Source organism: Talpa occidentalis, unplaced genomic scaffold (genome assembly GCF_014898055.3).
Source record: "Talpa occidentalis isolate TD23 unplaced genomic scaffold, MPIMG_talOcc4v2.1 talOcc4.8, whole genome shotgun sequence".
NCBI lineage: Eukaryota > Metazoa > Chordata > Mammalia > Eulipotyphla > Talpidae > Talpa > Talpa occidentalis.
The window spans coordinates 31,970,691-31,987,024 of NW_023605194.1; the positions used below are offsets into that span (position 1 = coordinate 31,970,691).

Below are 16,334 nucleotides of genomic sequence, written 5' to 3' on the forward strand. Positions count from 1 at the left end.
TACTCTTGAAAGAGAAAGAGCAAGGGAAAGAATTCTCTAATAGCTGACTGAATTGACAGTGCTCTTTCTTTTCAAGTTTAAAGATAAAAGAGATAAAGATGTTAGCAAGACAACGAAAATCACAGAAGATAATGGATATAAATGTGCTTTGTAAACTATAAAGCTATACAGATGTTAGTAATTATACAGCATCCCAGAATTAAATTTTCATGACTTTCCCTTTTTAAATTTCAATTGCTTTGAAATGTAGTTGTTTTAAAAGTTAAATATTTTGTTTAAACAAATTCAGAAGGGTTGAATTTTAAAGGGCAGAACATTAAAGTGCCACATATTCTGACAAAAAAAAGCAATGACAAACTTACAACAGCATCACACTTTTATTATCACAGAAAAACTCAAATTTGTAATTTAATAAAATGTAAATCAAATGTTGATACATTTAGTTTTACAGGAAACCTTAAGTGAACCCCAAGACACTGTGCTATTTTTTGAAAAGAATTTTCAGTAACTCCTAAAAAAAAAAAAAAAGAGGGCTAATTCATTTGAAGATCAATTAAATATACCATGTGCAACTAAAAGTGTATACATGTCATAATTAGTGATAAGAATATATGCTTAGTCTATTTAGGGTATGCTTTCCTTTCAAGGTTTCTCTTGCTATTTCTGCAAAGAGGGTTCTTTGAATAAAGAATGCACAGCTGCTTAGCAGATGTATAATTTCAATGTTCAGATTCCATTCTTTCTAGCTTCATTCTGCTAGAGGTTTTAGATTTTCTATTTCCATATGGTTTTTGACCTCCCTCAGTTTAGGTTCTACCTCCCCACATCTTATTCTATTTTAGTGCACTATTACAGAAATATACATCAAATTTAAAACATCTTTTTAAGGCTTAAATGCTGCAAATTTGAAAAAGGGAGAATATTGGGGAGAAAGATCAGATAACTAGATGAGAAATGTCAAATTTTCAAAACTTTCTATTTCTAGTTAGGTAACTCTTCTGAATTTCTAGATTTCTTATATTTCAGGTTCAGACAGACAATCAAGTTTAATACGAGACAAAATTCAGCTTTACTCATTTAATTTCCTCAAATTCTTTTTTTTAAAGATTTATTTATTTATGCATACAAGAACTGGGGTGTAGGCCAGAGGTACGGGGGTAGGAGGGATGGGTGGGATGAGAGGATTCACCAGAGACAGAGTGGGGAACAGAACAGCCAGATCTACTGAAATACTGCTGAGGGGAGCAGTGGGCAAGACAGTCCGAAAAGTCTGCTATGTCATGTGGGTAGCTCCCTGGCCAGCCGGGGATTGAACTCATGCTACAGAGGCTGCTGATAGCTTTACAGTGCTGTGCTTAACCCCGTGCACAACAAGGAAGGCCCTAATTTCCTCAAATTCTTAAGTTATGGTAGAAACAGCAACTGTAGTCCACAGACATTCATTTCTCTATGATGCAAAGGAAACATTAAGGCAAGTCAATAAATACCAATTAAAAAATTACCCATGAGTCTCCCTGGTAGCACAAGGGGTTAAGAGCAACCTGTGAAGCTGTCCACAACCTCTGCAGCATGAGTTTGATCCCCGGCTGGCCAGGGAGCAACCCACATGGCGCAGCAGACCTCTCCTGACTTGACCACTGTTCCCCTCAGCAGTGTATTTCAGTGGATCTGCCTGTTCTGTTCTCCACTCTGTCTCTGGTGAGTCCTCTCACCCCCCTCCCACCTCTGGACTGTACCCCAGTTCTTGTATGTATAAATAAATCTTTAAAAAAAATTACCCATGAAAAATTCTAACAAACTTTAAATATTAATAAAAGTAGGAGTTAACTGTTAAATGTCAATCAAATTTAACCCATTAAATACATGCAGTTAGGCTTTGAATGGAGATGTTGTAGGTACCACACTACAACAAAGACTAGCACACTCATCTATGTCACTTCACTATGTCATAAACTGTGTTGAGTATGTGTAATACATATTCTCACCTTAAATTACCCTACTCTATATGAAAACAAATATAATCTCTAGCTAAGAAAATGGATTCTAAAGTCAGACTACTGGGGTTTAAATCCCAGCTCACCACTTGCTAGCTGTGACAATTAACCTTTGAGGCCTCATTTTCCTCACATGTTAAAAAAAAAAAAAAAAAAAACAGTAACAATACTTAGAACATAAAATATTTGTTAAGAATTAAATGAAGCAACATATTTAAAGTACTTAAACTAGGACCAGGTAAACCATCAGGAAGAGGCTACATATCATCTATCCATCTCAATCTCCTGCTATTGTTCTACATTACTTAAACTAAAACCCTCTTACCTTTTATATGTGAATAATACTTGAAAATTAATTTAAAACTTCATAAAACTTGACATCTTCTATACTAAGTAAAATATATTAAACTTGTGCTTTTTATTGAGTGCTTTTTTATTTTATTTAATGTTTCCAAGGTTTGATAAACTCTAAAAACTCCATAAAAATTAAGGAATTAGCCTACTTAATGTCCCAATTTAAAGGATTATCATATACAGTTTATAAATTTGAAGTAGTTAGAATTAAATAAGCTTAATGCTGAAGTTATATCGAGCAGAATTGGAATGCACTTAGAAACAACATTAAGAATATCAAACGGTCATGTATAATACTGTAATAGCTTTATATAGAGAAAAGAATGGAGTTTGGTGTCAGGAGGGTTTTAGTAGGAAATTAAACTACTATTTTTGTAAGTTTAATAAATTGGTACAAAAACAGGAAAAAGTTTTATATTTCTCCAATTTCTGCCTCCCCCCCACCCCCCCATGATTGGTCCAATTTCCCTTTTTACTACTTAAAGGTATCTGGAACAATTCCTATGGTTTTCCTGTAGCTCTTATATATTAACAAGTCCATTCCACTATAATTTAAAACTTTAATCTTCAATTTTACAGTCATCTCCTTCCTCTCCAAACTCAGGCTTGGCCAATGGTTCAAGAAAGTTCAACTGGGGAAGGAGTTTGTTGTGTCTTTTGGGGGAAGCAGTGAGGGAGATGAGGGAGCATAGACTAGAGTGAAATGTCTCAACATCTGAGTACTTCTGTATTCCCCTGGGGTGGTTGCCACATCCCTTGCTAATACTGACTATACTATCTGTATCAGAGTCAATCAAACAATGATACTTCTTGAGAAAAGCTGAGGCTCTCGGTGACATAGGAGGTAGAGATCTCTAACCCGCTGCATGTTCCCTACCTAAAGATATGTTTCAGTTCAATTCGTTCTAATTACTGTCCTACTCTCCAGCAGTGTGAGTCCTGACAAGACACTGGAAACTCCTTACTTTCTGCATTGACCACTTAATAGAAATTCAAAACAAATACAGGCTGTTCCACTGCCACACCCTCTGTCCACACTGAGTTTCTCTCCAATTTTCTTTACCCCTGGCTCACCAGGCACTGATAAACCAATCAGCTGAAGAATGACTATGCTCTAGGTACTGAATGTTCTACTCCTTTTTGTTAGTATTTCTAACCTTCAGGTCTGGTTCTCTTAGACCTCCCCATATTTAGTAAGCTAAGAGAAGACCACCCCAAGGGAGGAAGAAGGGAGCACAAATTATACAATTCCCCTCTAGGCAAACTAGCCACTAGGAGTCTACTGTGCACAACTCCCCTCTCTTCCATCTTCTGATGGGTTTCTACCACATCTTAAATAAGCCCCAGAAAGGATTAAACCCACTAAGTGCTTGAGGTTTTCTTTAGAATGTGAAGTCTTTGACTTCTCTCTATACTTAACTCTGAAGCCCCACTCTAAAAAAAATTAGAAAAGATCTGATTCTACTTACTTTTTATTCTTACCTGTTTGACCTTGGCAGGACAAGTTAACTTCTTTAGTCTCAGATTCTTGAAATACAAAACAGGAAAAAGCAAACAAAATCTCCTACGACCAATTGCAAGTATTGCTGGTCAAACTTAGCAAATTCAAATGTAATGTTAACAAAAATAATGTGTACTTTCAGAAGGTGTCAGCATTAGATTTAATTTCAAGGACCCTATATATGCAGCCATTTAAATCTGCTTTTTAATATAAAGCTGGCCTCAATTTATTTCTCTCACACACATACTATAAACATCACTAACATTTATTAAGCATTACCATATGGCAATCACAGCATTCAGTACTTAGCTGCACTCACTCATTTAGTCTTGACAGTAACACTGTGAAAAAGGATCATTATCATCTGCATTTTACACATGAGGAAATAAGGCTTACGAAGTTTAACTACTTGGCACAAGGTCACAAACCTAATAAACAAAGAGCAGTAATGTACAGAATACAATAAATACATAGTTAGATAACTAAGCATAAAAATAAGTTAAAGTTTAATAAAACTTTTTGTTTATTTGGAGCAAAGAACGGGAAAGTCACTCCAATCATAACAAGATTCCTTTATCCTTTTCGGAAATTTTGTGTAAAGATCTTACTTAACCTTAACCAAATGATCTTTTTTTTCATTGTTTCTTCTCAATGATGTGACCAGTGGAAGCTGCTACAAACCATTTCTATGCAAACTGATGTTAAGAAAGAATAGGAGGCAGTGAACAACTTTAGCAGAACAAATTTCTAGTCAATACAATTAGAGTAATTATGACACTCCATTAACAAACAGCATTGTTATTGTAGGGATATATTCAAGAAGGGCTTCTTTTTAATAATATACTTCATTAACAAATTTTTAGTTTTGGAAATCATATTTGAAAACATATTTTGAAAAATTTAGTTTAACAAAACTTGACTTACACTCTCTAAATTTAAAATATTTAGCTTTATTTCTAGACAAGGTTCATTTTCCCTAATCTGCACTAACAGTCAGAAACCATCAATCTAGCCACTGTCAAATAGGAAAACTTTTCCTCTACCCTCTCAGACTCAGGATTTTGAAAATTTCTGCAAATTAAACTGACAAAATACAGCTCACAGCAAGAGAAAAGATAGAAATGGATTCATTTACCAGAATTGACAGAAAAATTTACAGGAGGCTGTTACAATCTGGGGCTTAAATACCATTTACGGGGAAGCGGAGTAGGAAGAACATTTATGGGAAAACAAATGACTTCTCAAAAAGATAAATGGGGGGTCTCCCTGGTGGCACAGGGTTAAAGATAGCGCTATCAAGCTATTGCCAGCCACTGTAGCATGAGTTCAATTCCCCTGTCGGCCAGGGAGGTGACCCACATGGGGCAGAGCAGACCTCTCCTGTCTTGTCCACTGCTCCCCTCAGCAGTGTATTTCAGTAGCTCCACCTGTTCTGCTCCCCACTCTGTCTCTGGTAAATCCTCTCACCCCCAACACCTCTGGCCTACACCCCAGTTCTTGTACACATAATAAAAATAAATCTTAAAAAAAAATAAAATTAGTCTCACAGGATATGCACAAATACCATTGCTTTTTGTGAAGATAAAAAAATTAGAAAGATTCTAAATATTCATCAACAGAGGAGTGGTAAATAAAATTAAGGTATATTCATAAAATAGAATACTACTTGGTTACTAAAAAGAATGAAGTTTACAAGTGCTGACATAAGGAGTCCTCCTACATATTCAGTGAAAACAGAAGCTAAAAGAAAAGATTCACAGAATGACCCCATTTTTGAAGAGGGGGAGAGGGACAGAAAAAGAAAGGAATGAAGTCAACAGAAGAGAAAGATCAAACTTATCTCTATACTTGTAAGAGTGGTAATGAGGGAGGGAGGGTGGAGGACTACAAAAGACTTTCACTTTCTACTTCACAGCTGCATTGTTTGAAATTTTAACCACAAGTCTATGCAACTTCTAGATACAGAAGAAACAGGATAATCTTTGATATAACACAGTTAGATAAACTATTCTGGACAGTCACTATTCTTATCAGCTATTAAAAGCTGAGAAGCTTGTAGTAAAGAAACCTAATATATAAATAGGTGGTATAAGAAATTCCAAAATTTAAAAAAAAAAGAAAAAACAATTCCAAAATCTGCCTTCAAATAATGAAAAAACTAACTTTTAGGCTTGGACCACTGAACAATGCTTTATAGAAGAGATGGGATTTATGCTAGATTTGGAAGGATTTTGATAAGCAAAGACCGGGGAAAGGAAAGCTAAGGTCAGTACTATCCAATATAATGTATAATTTAAAATATTTAATGAACCACATTAAAAAGGTAAAAAGAATCAGGTGCTATTAACTTTAATAATGTATTTATTTAACACAATGTATCCAAAACAGGACCATTTCAGTATGTAATCATATTTAAAAGTATCAGATATTTCACATTCATTTTTCAGAATAGCTTCAAAATCTGGTGCGTAATTCAAACTAGCCACATTCCAAATGTTGAAGAGTCACATGTGGTATGTACAGTGGACAATACAGTTCTAAGGATTCTGAACCCAACCCAGAATTGGATATTTAGGTGACTTAGGCTACTAATAAAAGAGTGGTAGGCAGACAGGGCCCGAGTGGAAGGCCAGTCTGAGATCATTTGAATTTTATACTGTAAGCAAGTTAAGACACCAGAAAAATATTTAACAAGAAGGAAGGGTGACTAAAACACTATTTTCAGGACAAGTAATTTATTTTTCTTTACTCAGATACACATATATATCAATATACAGCTCTTTCCCCAACATTTTTAATAGACAAAGTATTTTTGTGTTAAAAAAATCTCTCATCAAGTGACTGATTTTATTAATATGGAATATATTTCAAATATTTTTGGATACTTTTGGATAGTTACTATTGAAATATTATTATTTTGTGATATTTTAAAATTACATTTAATACACATTTTAAGAAGTTCACCAAAATTTAACCACCTTACTTTATCACTTCCTATCAGAACGTCTTTCAGCCAGAATCTAAAATATTCTTAAACAAATATAAATTTAAAATACTCAAGATCTTATGCTCCTGAAATATAAAAATTTTAACTAGTAAAACTACATACAAATTTCAATATACCTAAAACAGTATCAGAAACATGAAAGTCTCTTCCTGATTTTTAACTTCAAAATTGAAAGCCTCTACACATGCATTTCAGAAGATTTACCTAAAGGCTAATGGGGGAAAAAACTAGTGCTCAAAAAAGGAGATGTAATTGTGCAAAGATGAAAATGATGTTAAGAATTTTATAAAATAAAATATTAAAAAAAAAAGATGTGAACGCAGAGGCATGGAAGAACAGTTCATAAGCCATTCCCTTTGCTACTTACAGTGATTGCCAAGTAGGAAAAATGACTTTTTCAGCCAAAAGTCAGAATCCAATGATGTCATCAGGACCAAAAGCATTAAGTGACCTGCAATTTCAGCAACTGTGTTGCATTAAAGTCATGAAATTATCTTTTTTAAGCATAAAATGATCTTGAAGTGCAGCAAGTTTCTTTCAATTTTTTTTTTTTTAATTTTTTTTTTTAAGATTTATTTATTTATTTATACAAGCACTGGGTACAGTCAGAAGCGCGGGAGGGTGAGAGAACTCACCAGAGCCAGAGCAGGGAGCAGAGCAGGCAGAAGGACCAAAGCACACTGCTGAGGGGAGCAGCGGGCGGCAGGAGAGGTCCACGCACCATGTGGGACCCTCCTCAGGTGGCCGGGGAGCAGCCGGGGATCGAACAGGCGCCGCAGAGGCTGCGGGCAGCTTCGCAACCCAGCGCTCAACCGCTGCACCACCAGGGAGGCCCTCTTTCAATTTTTAACATAAGAAAATAGAGTTCCAGATAGTTTTAATATAGTAACCAGGACTGCATAGGTACTTAGGGGTGGAAGCAGTACTAAATAAGAAATTTATAAAGTTTATTAAAAATGCACTGCTTTTTAATAATTTTTTGTCATTTCCAAATTGTTCACAATTAACAGATATACTTTCAGAAACATTCTCCCCTCTTTTCTTATCTAAGGTCTGACTCTATAGGCCACTTTTTCAGGAAAGTCTTCAAACGCTCCTACATTGTAAATAGACCAGGTTCCCCTCTTACCTACCCTTTTTTAAAAATATTTATTTATGCATACAAGAACTGGGGTACAGGCCAGAGGTGTGGGGGTGGTGAGAGGATTCACCAGAGACAGAGTAGGGAACAGAACAGGTGGATCGACTGAAATACACTGCTGAGGGGAGCAGCGGGCGAGTCAGGAGAGGTCTGCTGCGCCATATGTGTAGCTCCCTGGCCGGGGATTGAACTTGTGCTGCAGTGGCTGTGGTCAGCCTCACAGGTTGCATCTAAACCTGTTGCACCATCAGGAAGGCCCCCTTACCTACTCTCTTAAGTTTCCTGTACTTCGCTTTTGTAAATCTTAGTATATCAGATAATTATCTGTGAAATTATTTAATGTCTATCATGTCTACCTACTCTTAAATTGGTTTTCAGAGCTGCTGTAGGCTCCTAGCTGCATACACCAGGAGTTTCTGATATGAGGTCCATAATATGACCATGAAATTATACACAAAATTATTATATATGTGTATTTTTCTTTCAGTTTCTCAAAGAATGCCCTTAGAAAGGTTAAGAACCAGAGGATAGTAAACCTATGTTGTTTACCTGCCCAGAGTCATCCTTTCTTTGGGGAAACAACCACTTTTCCATCTCACACAGTTCCAAGAAGGCTAACAGCCCCTACACTTGACACACCGTCCATCATCCCTCTTAAGTCAACAAGCAATTAAATACATCTAGAGCAATAAGAAAGTTATTATTTCAGGTATTATTACTGTAGTAACAAATGTATAGTCATAAGAAATAATGTTCATCAAAAGCATACATGTATACAATGGAATACTGTTCAGCAGTCAAAAAGATAAATTCATGTCATTCACAGCAACATGGATGGAACTAGAAGGAATTATGCTCAGTGAAATAAGTCAGAGGGAAAAAAGAAAAATATTGGATGGTTTCACTTACAGCAGGAACATAGGGGAACCAAATAAGACATCAGTGTAAAAAAATAATAACAGTATAAAACACAGCAAAGCACAATGGACAATAATAAATCAGAGACATCCTACAGGGGAGAAGGAGGGAGAGGGATCTGAGGGAGGGAGGGAGGAACACAGGGGACTGCGGTGATGGTGCACCGATGCATTGGTGAAGGGAACTCTATGGGGACTACACCTGAGGGGGTGGGGGGAAGCAAACATTGTTTAAAAATGAACAATGATGTGAAAAATAAATTTTAAAAATGGGGGAAAAGAGCACACTTGTATAAAAAAGTAACAGACCAAGAATTAGAACAGCTCAGATTCACCTGTTTTTAATGTAAGATTCTTAATTTCCTTATCTATTCACTGTCTATTCATGAGTTCTATATTTAACTGTCAATATGAACTGGGTCTAGGAATCCACTGGCCCCTCCACCATGAGATGGATTCCACTGAGCAGCTGATCTCCTGCACTAGAACATTCTTCAAAAAAGAGGAGACAGGGGGCCTTCCCTGGTGGCGCAAGGGGTTAAGCACCACACTATGAAGCAATCCACAGCCTCTGCAATATGAGTTCCATCCGCGGTTGGCCAGGGAGCAACCCACATGGCACAGCAGACCTCTCCTTGTCTCGCCTGCTGCTCCCCTCAGCAATGTGTTTCAGTCAATCTGCCTGTTCTTGTTCCCCACTCTGTCTCTGGTGAATCCTCTCACCCCCTGCATCTCTGGCCTGTACCCCAGCTTTTGTATGCATAAATAAATCTTTACAAAAGAGTAGACAGTCTTTAAAATACTGTCTACAAAATTGATATCTAACTATGACCCTAAGATAGTCAAACATTTACAATTATTTCTGTATTTACTTTATAAAACAACTAAGTATATGTGAATATGAAAGATGACGTATAAATACTGGATATCATCTTTAAAATAACCTATATGATTAATATCACAACTCTTCCAATAAAATTCCCCTCTTACTCAATCATTTCATTTTATGCAAACTACCAGTTCTCAGGGAATCTGTGAGCAAATGAAAAAATGCTGAAAGTTGATGGTCAAAGTGCCTTGTAATCAGATGAGCACACCTAGTTGTAGGAGACCTCATCCAAAAATAAAATTTTTTTTTTCCTATGCAAAGCATTTTACTTGCTAAAGAAATTTTACAGGCATTTTTTTAAAAATAACTTTATGAAACTTTTACATTAGCGTAGTTTCAATTCTTTCTTCCCAACATCTACATGTAAGGAATGGAAGTTGTTTTGTTTTTAATAAAATTTTATTGCTTTACCACTGGTTTGCAATATTATGTAAGTTTTGGGAGTACAGCATCACATCTCAATATGTGTATACACCTCACTGCACCCATCACTGAAGTTCTAGTGCCATTCACACCATCAAATTGATCCCCTTTGCCCATCACTCCTGCTGCTCCCCTAAACCACCGTGGTCTAAGTTTTTCTCATGGTCTAAAAGTTTACCTTTGTTGCATTTTTTGTTAGTTCATTTGTTTTATTTATAAGGAATGGGAGTTTTGACTGGAGAGAGAATCTGTATTCATCAATTGTGAGTCACAAATTTTTCATATTTTAGCATCTCTAAAATTAGGGTGCATCTAACAATCAATGGCATCTTAAAATTAACTAGAAGCACATTTTCTTTACCACTGGTCTATATAATTATGGGGTATCTTAGAATTGATATAATTGAACCTTTAATCCTATAAAAAGTTAAAAAGTTGAGCTGATTTGGTCAATATGAATCTTGAGGTATTAAAAAGGCATTCATCCCAAATGCACAACACTGACATACATCTGAGGAAATGTGAATCTATCCCCCTAAATCATGCACAGTGCTATAAACCACTGTTACCTCAATAAGGAGGAAGGGTTGGGGGAAGAAAGTTAAAAAACTAAGCAGAAGGAGGAAAGATTTTCTAGTCCAAAATTCAGTCTGAGAGAAAATCCATTTTCCTTTCTCTCCATGGCTCCCTGCATCCAAGATCCAAACATCAGACCTAAATTACTACTATAACTGATGTCTAGTCAACTGCTAGGCTAGACAAGGGCCTTTCTCCATTTATTCATTTTAATATGCAACAAAGTCAGTTACAGTCCAGTCTTAACTCTAGTAGCAGAACTAATATTTGCTTAAAAACTCTACAAAAGACCCAATAACTCACAGAACTGCACACCTAACATGTATATATTACTGTATGTAAATTGTACTTCAAGGAAAGTGATTTTTAAAAAAGAAATACAATAAGAAAATATTAAAAACTTAAAGCCCTAAAAAACACCCCTCCCTTCAGAAGGTATTAATTACATCCAGATAAAGAAAATGGGGAAAAGTAAAGAAAGAGGTAGAATTTCAAATGGGGCTTACAGAATGAGTAGGACTTCCACGCAGAACAACTGGCCATATATGCAGTCCAAGTAGAGGGAACAGTATAAGTAACAACAGGAGGGCCTCCTTGGTAGCGCAAGGGGCTAAGTCTCAGCACTATAAAGCTATGGGCAGCCATTGTGGCATGAGATAGATCCCTGGCCAGGGAGCTGAGGCACACAAGGTGCAGCAGACCTCTCCTGTCTGGCCTGTTGCTCCCCTCAGCAGTGCATTTCTGTCTATCTGCCTGTTCTGCTCCCCACGCTGTCTCTGGTGAATCCTCTCATCCCCGGCCCCCACCTCCTGCCTGCACCCCAGCTCTTTATAGGCATAAATAAATAAACCTTTTAAAAAAAAAAAAAAGAGAGAGAGGGCCTCCCCAATGGCGCAGTGGTTGAGCGCTGGGTTGTGAAGCTGCCCGCGGCCTCTGCAGCACCGGTTCGATCCCCAGCTGCTCCCTGGCCACCGGAGGGGGGTGTCCCACATGGCGCGCAGACCTCTCCTGCCGCCCGCTGCTCCCCTCAGCAGTGTACTTCGGTCCTTCTGCCTGCTCTGCTCCCTGCTCTGGCTCTGGTGAATTCTCTCACTCTCCCGCGCTTCTGACTGTACCCAGTGCTTGTATAAATAAATAAATGAATCTTTAAAAAAAAAAAAAAGAAAAGAAAGATCAGAATTCTAAAAGAAGTGATGTAGTCAACTTAAAAAAATTAAAAAAATAAAAATAAAAAAAAGAGAGAGAGAAGAAATTCAGCTCAAACCTGAACCACCAGGTAGAGATATATATAAAGCAGTTGGAAAACAGAAATCAAGCGTGGAAGAAAAAAATGATTGGAGAACTATTCACACCAAAGGGTCTGAACAACAATGTGAAGGACTAGTAATGTACGGAAAAGTGATCTGAACACCAAACTTGGAGAACACTTACAAGAGAAGAAGACAACAAACAGAAAGCAGAAAAGAGGAACAAAGTATAATGTTACAAAAGTTCTCTTTTCATCTTCTTAATTCTTACTTGTCTTTTTTCAAATGAGTCCTCAGTTGGAAAGTAACATTTTTAAAGAGGCCTTGTAAGATTCTCCCAGCATCACCAGGACCAGGTCCATAGCCCATTTCAAACCTTTATAAATACTGTATACTTTCCATTATAATCACAACTATATTTAATTATGGAATTCATTCTTAAATGTGCATCTCTCCCAGCAGACCGTAAGCTCTATTTAGGAGGGCCAGGGTCATATCTGATGTTACATGTTATTGCCTTGCAAGTTGTGTTAGAATATTTAATGCATGAAATGGATAGATGATTGAAAGTCAAAGAAAGACATGTCAAGAAAGAAGGGTCAATATTAAATGCCACAGAAAGCTGAAGAAGTTGACTTAAAAGGGAGGCTTAATTAAATGTGTTGACTAGGTTATGGGGTGACCTCTAAGAAGCTGACTTTCAGATAACAAGGGGTTAAGAAGTGAAAGGATGGCCAGGAAGTCAGGAAAAATAGCAATCTCTAGAGATGAGATTATGAAGGACTGAATTTTAAGTTTACTTCAATTTGGCTCTACTTTCTAGTTTTTCTTTAATGAACGAACATTACTTTTACAAGGACAAAACTTTTTTTAATGTTAATATGGTTTTAAAGGAAAGGCAGCAAAAAGACAGCTGGAGGGAGCGAAAGGTTTTGTAAACTGAAGTAATCTTAAGCACATTTGTACTTTTTAAAACCCAAGACAAAGGGGAGAATAACTCATACTCTATTAAATGGAAAACAAAAATCAACAAGGTTGTTAACTACTTCTAGGAAAGACAAAGCTATTCTCCTGAGATGGAAGATAAAAGATTCTAAAGGAGCTCCCACTGGATGCCTCAAATCTTTTTTCAGTTAAGGATGTGGAGAAATGAAGTCTGAAATGAGTTACACGGAAAATGTGGGAGGGTAGGAAGGAGCGGGAAGGAGTATAATACTGTTTCTATTAAAAATGCGTTCTAAATTTCAATCAGCCTTTTGTCAACTTAACCCATTTCTAGCTCAAAACGGCCCGTATTTTAGCTTTAAGAGCAAATACATAATTCTGGTTCACAAACTTTATTATTTCAACAACTCAAAACAGAGATAAGCATTAGGTTACATTCTTCTTTAATTCGGACTAGAACTCCTCTTACAGGCAAATACAATAAGGGAGTTGTTTTCAACTCAAGCAACAAAATAGCGATCATTTCAACCACGAGTAACAGAAAAGCACTCCTAAACGTGAAACGTGTTTGCAGAGAGGTTTTTTGTTTTTAAACTTTTTCTATGCTTCCCTTTAACAGGTTCTGAATATAAGAGAAAATAATGGGTTCAAAATGCCAGCTCTCTTAGACAACTTATTTCACCTCTTTGCGTCTCGGTTTCCTCGCCTGAAAAAATGAGGACTACAATAACCAGGGTTATCACAAGGATTAAATGACGTCACACAGGTGAATGTGCCAAATTCGTACCACGAACTCAGAACAGTTTGCTAACCGAAAACCTGCACCACTGTGACCAAATTAAAACATCTGAAAGCATGAAAGAGTGCAAGTCCCAAACTCCAGACCCTAACACACAGCACACTATTTTTCTTCCCTGACGCAAGCTATTTTTTTTCTTGCCAAACCTTTCCACTAGGAGTCTGAAAACTGAGTGTGAGTGTGAGAGCGTGTGTGTGTGTGTGTGTGTGTGTGTGTGTGTGTTTGGGGGTGGGTGGGTGGATTAGATTCAACCCAGTAGAAAGTTTCCTGAAAACTGAAGTGCAGAATCACAACAGACATGGCAGCGCAGGCAGCGAAAACAACAGGTGAACCTCCGAGAAACCTGGCACCTTCCTGTGGGCAAGTTTTGAGAAAGGGCCTGCGACTCCTCCTGGCCCTGGCACCCCAAGACACAGACTACGCCGCCCACCCCCGCTTTTTTTTTTTTTTTTTAATTCAGAAGGGTATAGAGACAAACCGTGAATATCAACCTCCCAACAACTGCCAGGCGAGGGAGGTGAGCGCCTTTCCCATTTAAGGCTTCGGGCAGCGTCCTCGGGAGCGGCTTTCGCGCACACCGCCTCCCCCAAACTCGGCCTGAAACCCGGGGGTGGGTAACAAAAGCGGGGGGTCAGCACGGGCCCGCCGTCGGCGTCTCGGGGCTTCGGGGAGCGCGGCCCGGGGGCGGCGGGGCCCGGTCGGCCGCGGCCTGACGCGGCGGGACTTCGGGGACCCCGCCGGGCGCCCGGCTCGGGCCGCCCCCCGCTCGGGCCTCCCGCGCGCGCCCGGCCTCCGAAACTTCACCCCGAGCCCGCGCCGGGCCCGCAGCCGCGCCGGCCTCCCGGGCGCGCACTCGCAGCCCCGCACGCGCCACTCACCCGGACCCCGGGGAACGCATCCTCCAGCCGCGGCGCGGAGCGGGGGGGCGCGGCGAGCCGCCGGGGCCGGCGGGGGCCAGGCTCGGCCTCCGCCCTCGGGTGCAGCGGCCCGGCCCGGTCGCCCCTCGCGCGGCCGTGCGATCCTCGTCTCGCGCGGACGGACGCGCCGGAGCCCGAGCTTTCCTGCCCGTCCTCCCCGCCCTCCTCCCTCCTCCTTTCCCCAGCGCCAGCAGGCGGATTCCAATCTCGGCCGTCGCCGCCGCTCGTACGGGGGTGGGGGGGGGGGGCGCGGCGCGGCCTGGGGGGAGGGGCAGGCCTCCGCGAGGATCGCTCTGCGCGCGCGCTCTGGACGCACGCCCGCCCCGCCTCGCCCGGCCGCGAAAGGAGCCGAGCGCGAGGCGGAAGCTCCCGAAGGGGCTGCCGGGGCCGGCGCCCCGCTGCCGGGGAGGCGAGCGCGCCGCCGGCTCGGGGGCGCCGGCCGGCCGAGGGGCGGGGGGGAGGGGGGGTTCTCCTCCGCGCGGCCCCGCCAGCCCCTCCTCACCAAGCAGCCCCACCGCCGCCGTGGCGTGGCCGCCCTGGCTCCGGAAGCCGTTCCGAGCCGCCGCGGGGCGCGGGCCGGGCCGCCCCGCACGCTCCTCGGGTTCCGTCGCGTGGACGCGTCGCCCGCGAGCTCTGGTCCCGGGCGCGCCAGGCAGCAGGTCCGTGAACCCAGCCGGGCCGCTCGCACTTCGCCCCCCAGGGCGGGCGCTAGTCCGGTCGCGGTGCTAGTCCGAGAAAAAGGAAAATGTGGCCGCCGAGGCGTGCGCTGTTCCGCACCTACCGCTGCCCGGCCGGGCCCGGGTGGGGAGGTGCCGGCCCCCGGCCCCGGGCGAGGCGCTGCGGGGAGAGCGGTCTTTCAGCGTCGGCCCGGGAGCCCCGAGGCGCGGCTGCCCTGGGCCCGCGGTCTGCGGGCCTGTGAATTCCAAAGGTTTAACGTGAGCGGCGTTAACCCGGCAGAACTGAAGTCAGCAGACTATAAATATTGTTCCCTTTTCTCCCTTTGGCTCACTGCAGTGACCTCGTCTACCCTCCGAAGTCGCGTTCCCTCCTTTTGGAAAATGCAAATTGTCACCATTTCTTCCATGTCTTTTTCTTGTGTGGAAATACTGGTGGACGCGCTCAGTGCGTCCTGCACGAAGAAAGAATACAGCACCGTTTTGAACAACCAAATATTACACTCTCTTTGGTAATGGTTGCAATGGCTGTATCTATCTTAAGTGTCTTTACAAAAGATACTTTTTGAAAGTTTCCTTTATAACGTCTCTTTTTTAACCGTGGGTGAAAAGAAAGAGAGAAGGAAAGAATGTGCCAAGCACCGATAGTTGTTTTTACACACATTCTCCCTAAAGAAATATTTAGACTCCAGAGCATTTCTCTATATTCTTGTTTAAATGTCTGAATTCCCTTGCATTCTCTTGAAGATTTTATGTCCATCTTTTATTCTGTCCCACTTCCTCTTCCTTTTTACCTACTTTTGCCTTTAGTGACTTCAGTACCCTCCACAGTGCCAAATTACTTGTCAATGCTGCTTTTGTTCCTTGAGCTCTTTAATTGTTTCAGGCTTGACAGTCCCAAGTTACAGTTTCTTGCTATGCCAAAAAAAAAAAATGAATGCTAGGTGAGT

General features: G+C 40.7%; 1 protein-coding gene across 4 annotated transcripts in view; it reads right to left on the reverse strand.

Moving 5' to 3' along the window:
- BMPR1A (bone morphogenetic protein receptor type 1A) overlaps positions 1-14,934 on the reverse strand; it is a 102,068-nt gene extending 87,134 nt beyond the window's left edge. For 3 of the 4 annotated variants that reach the window (XM_054690333.1, XM_054690332.1, XM_037497289.2), the window contains exon 1: positions 14,672-14,729. The gene's annotated coding sequence lies outside the window, so the exon portion shown is untranslated. Of the gene's footprint in view, positions 1-14,671 lie in introns of all 4 variants that reach the window. The other variant, XM_037497288.2, reaches the window with a different exon arrangement.
- Positions 14,935-16,334: the final 1,400 nt, after the last annotated feature.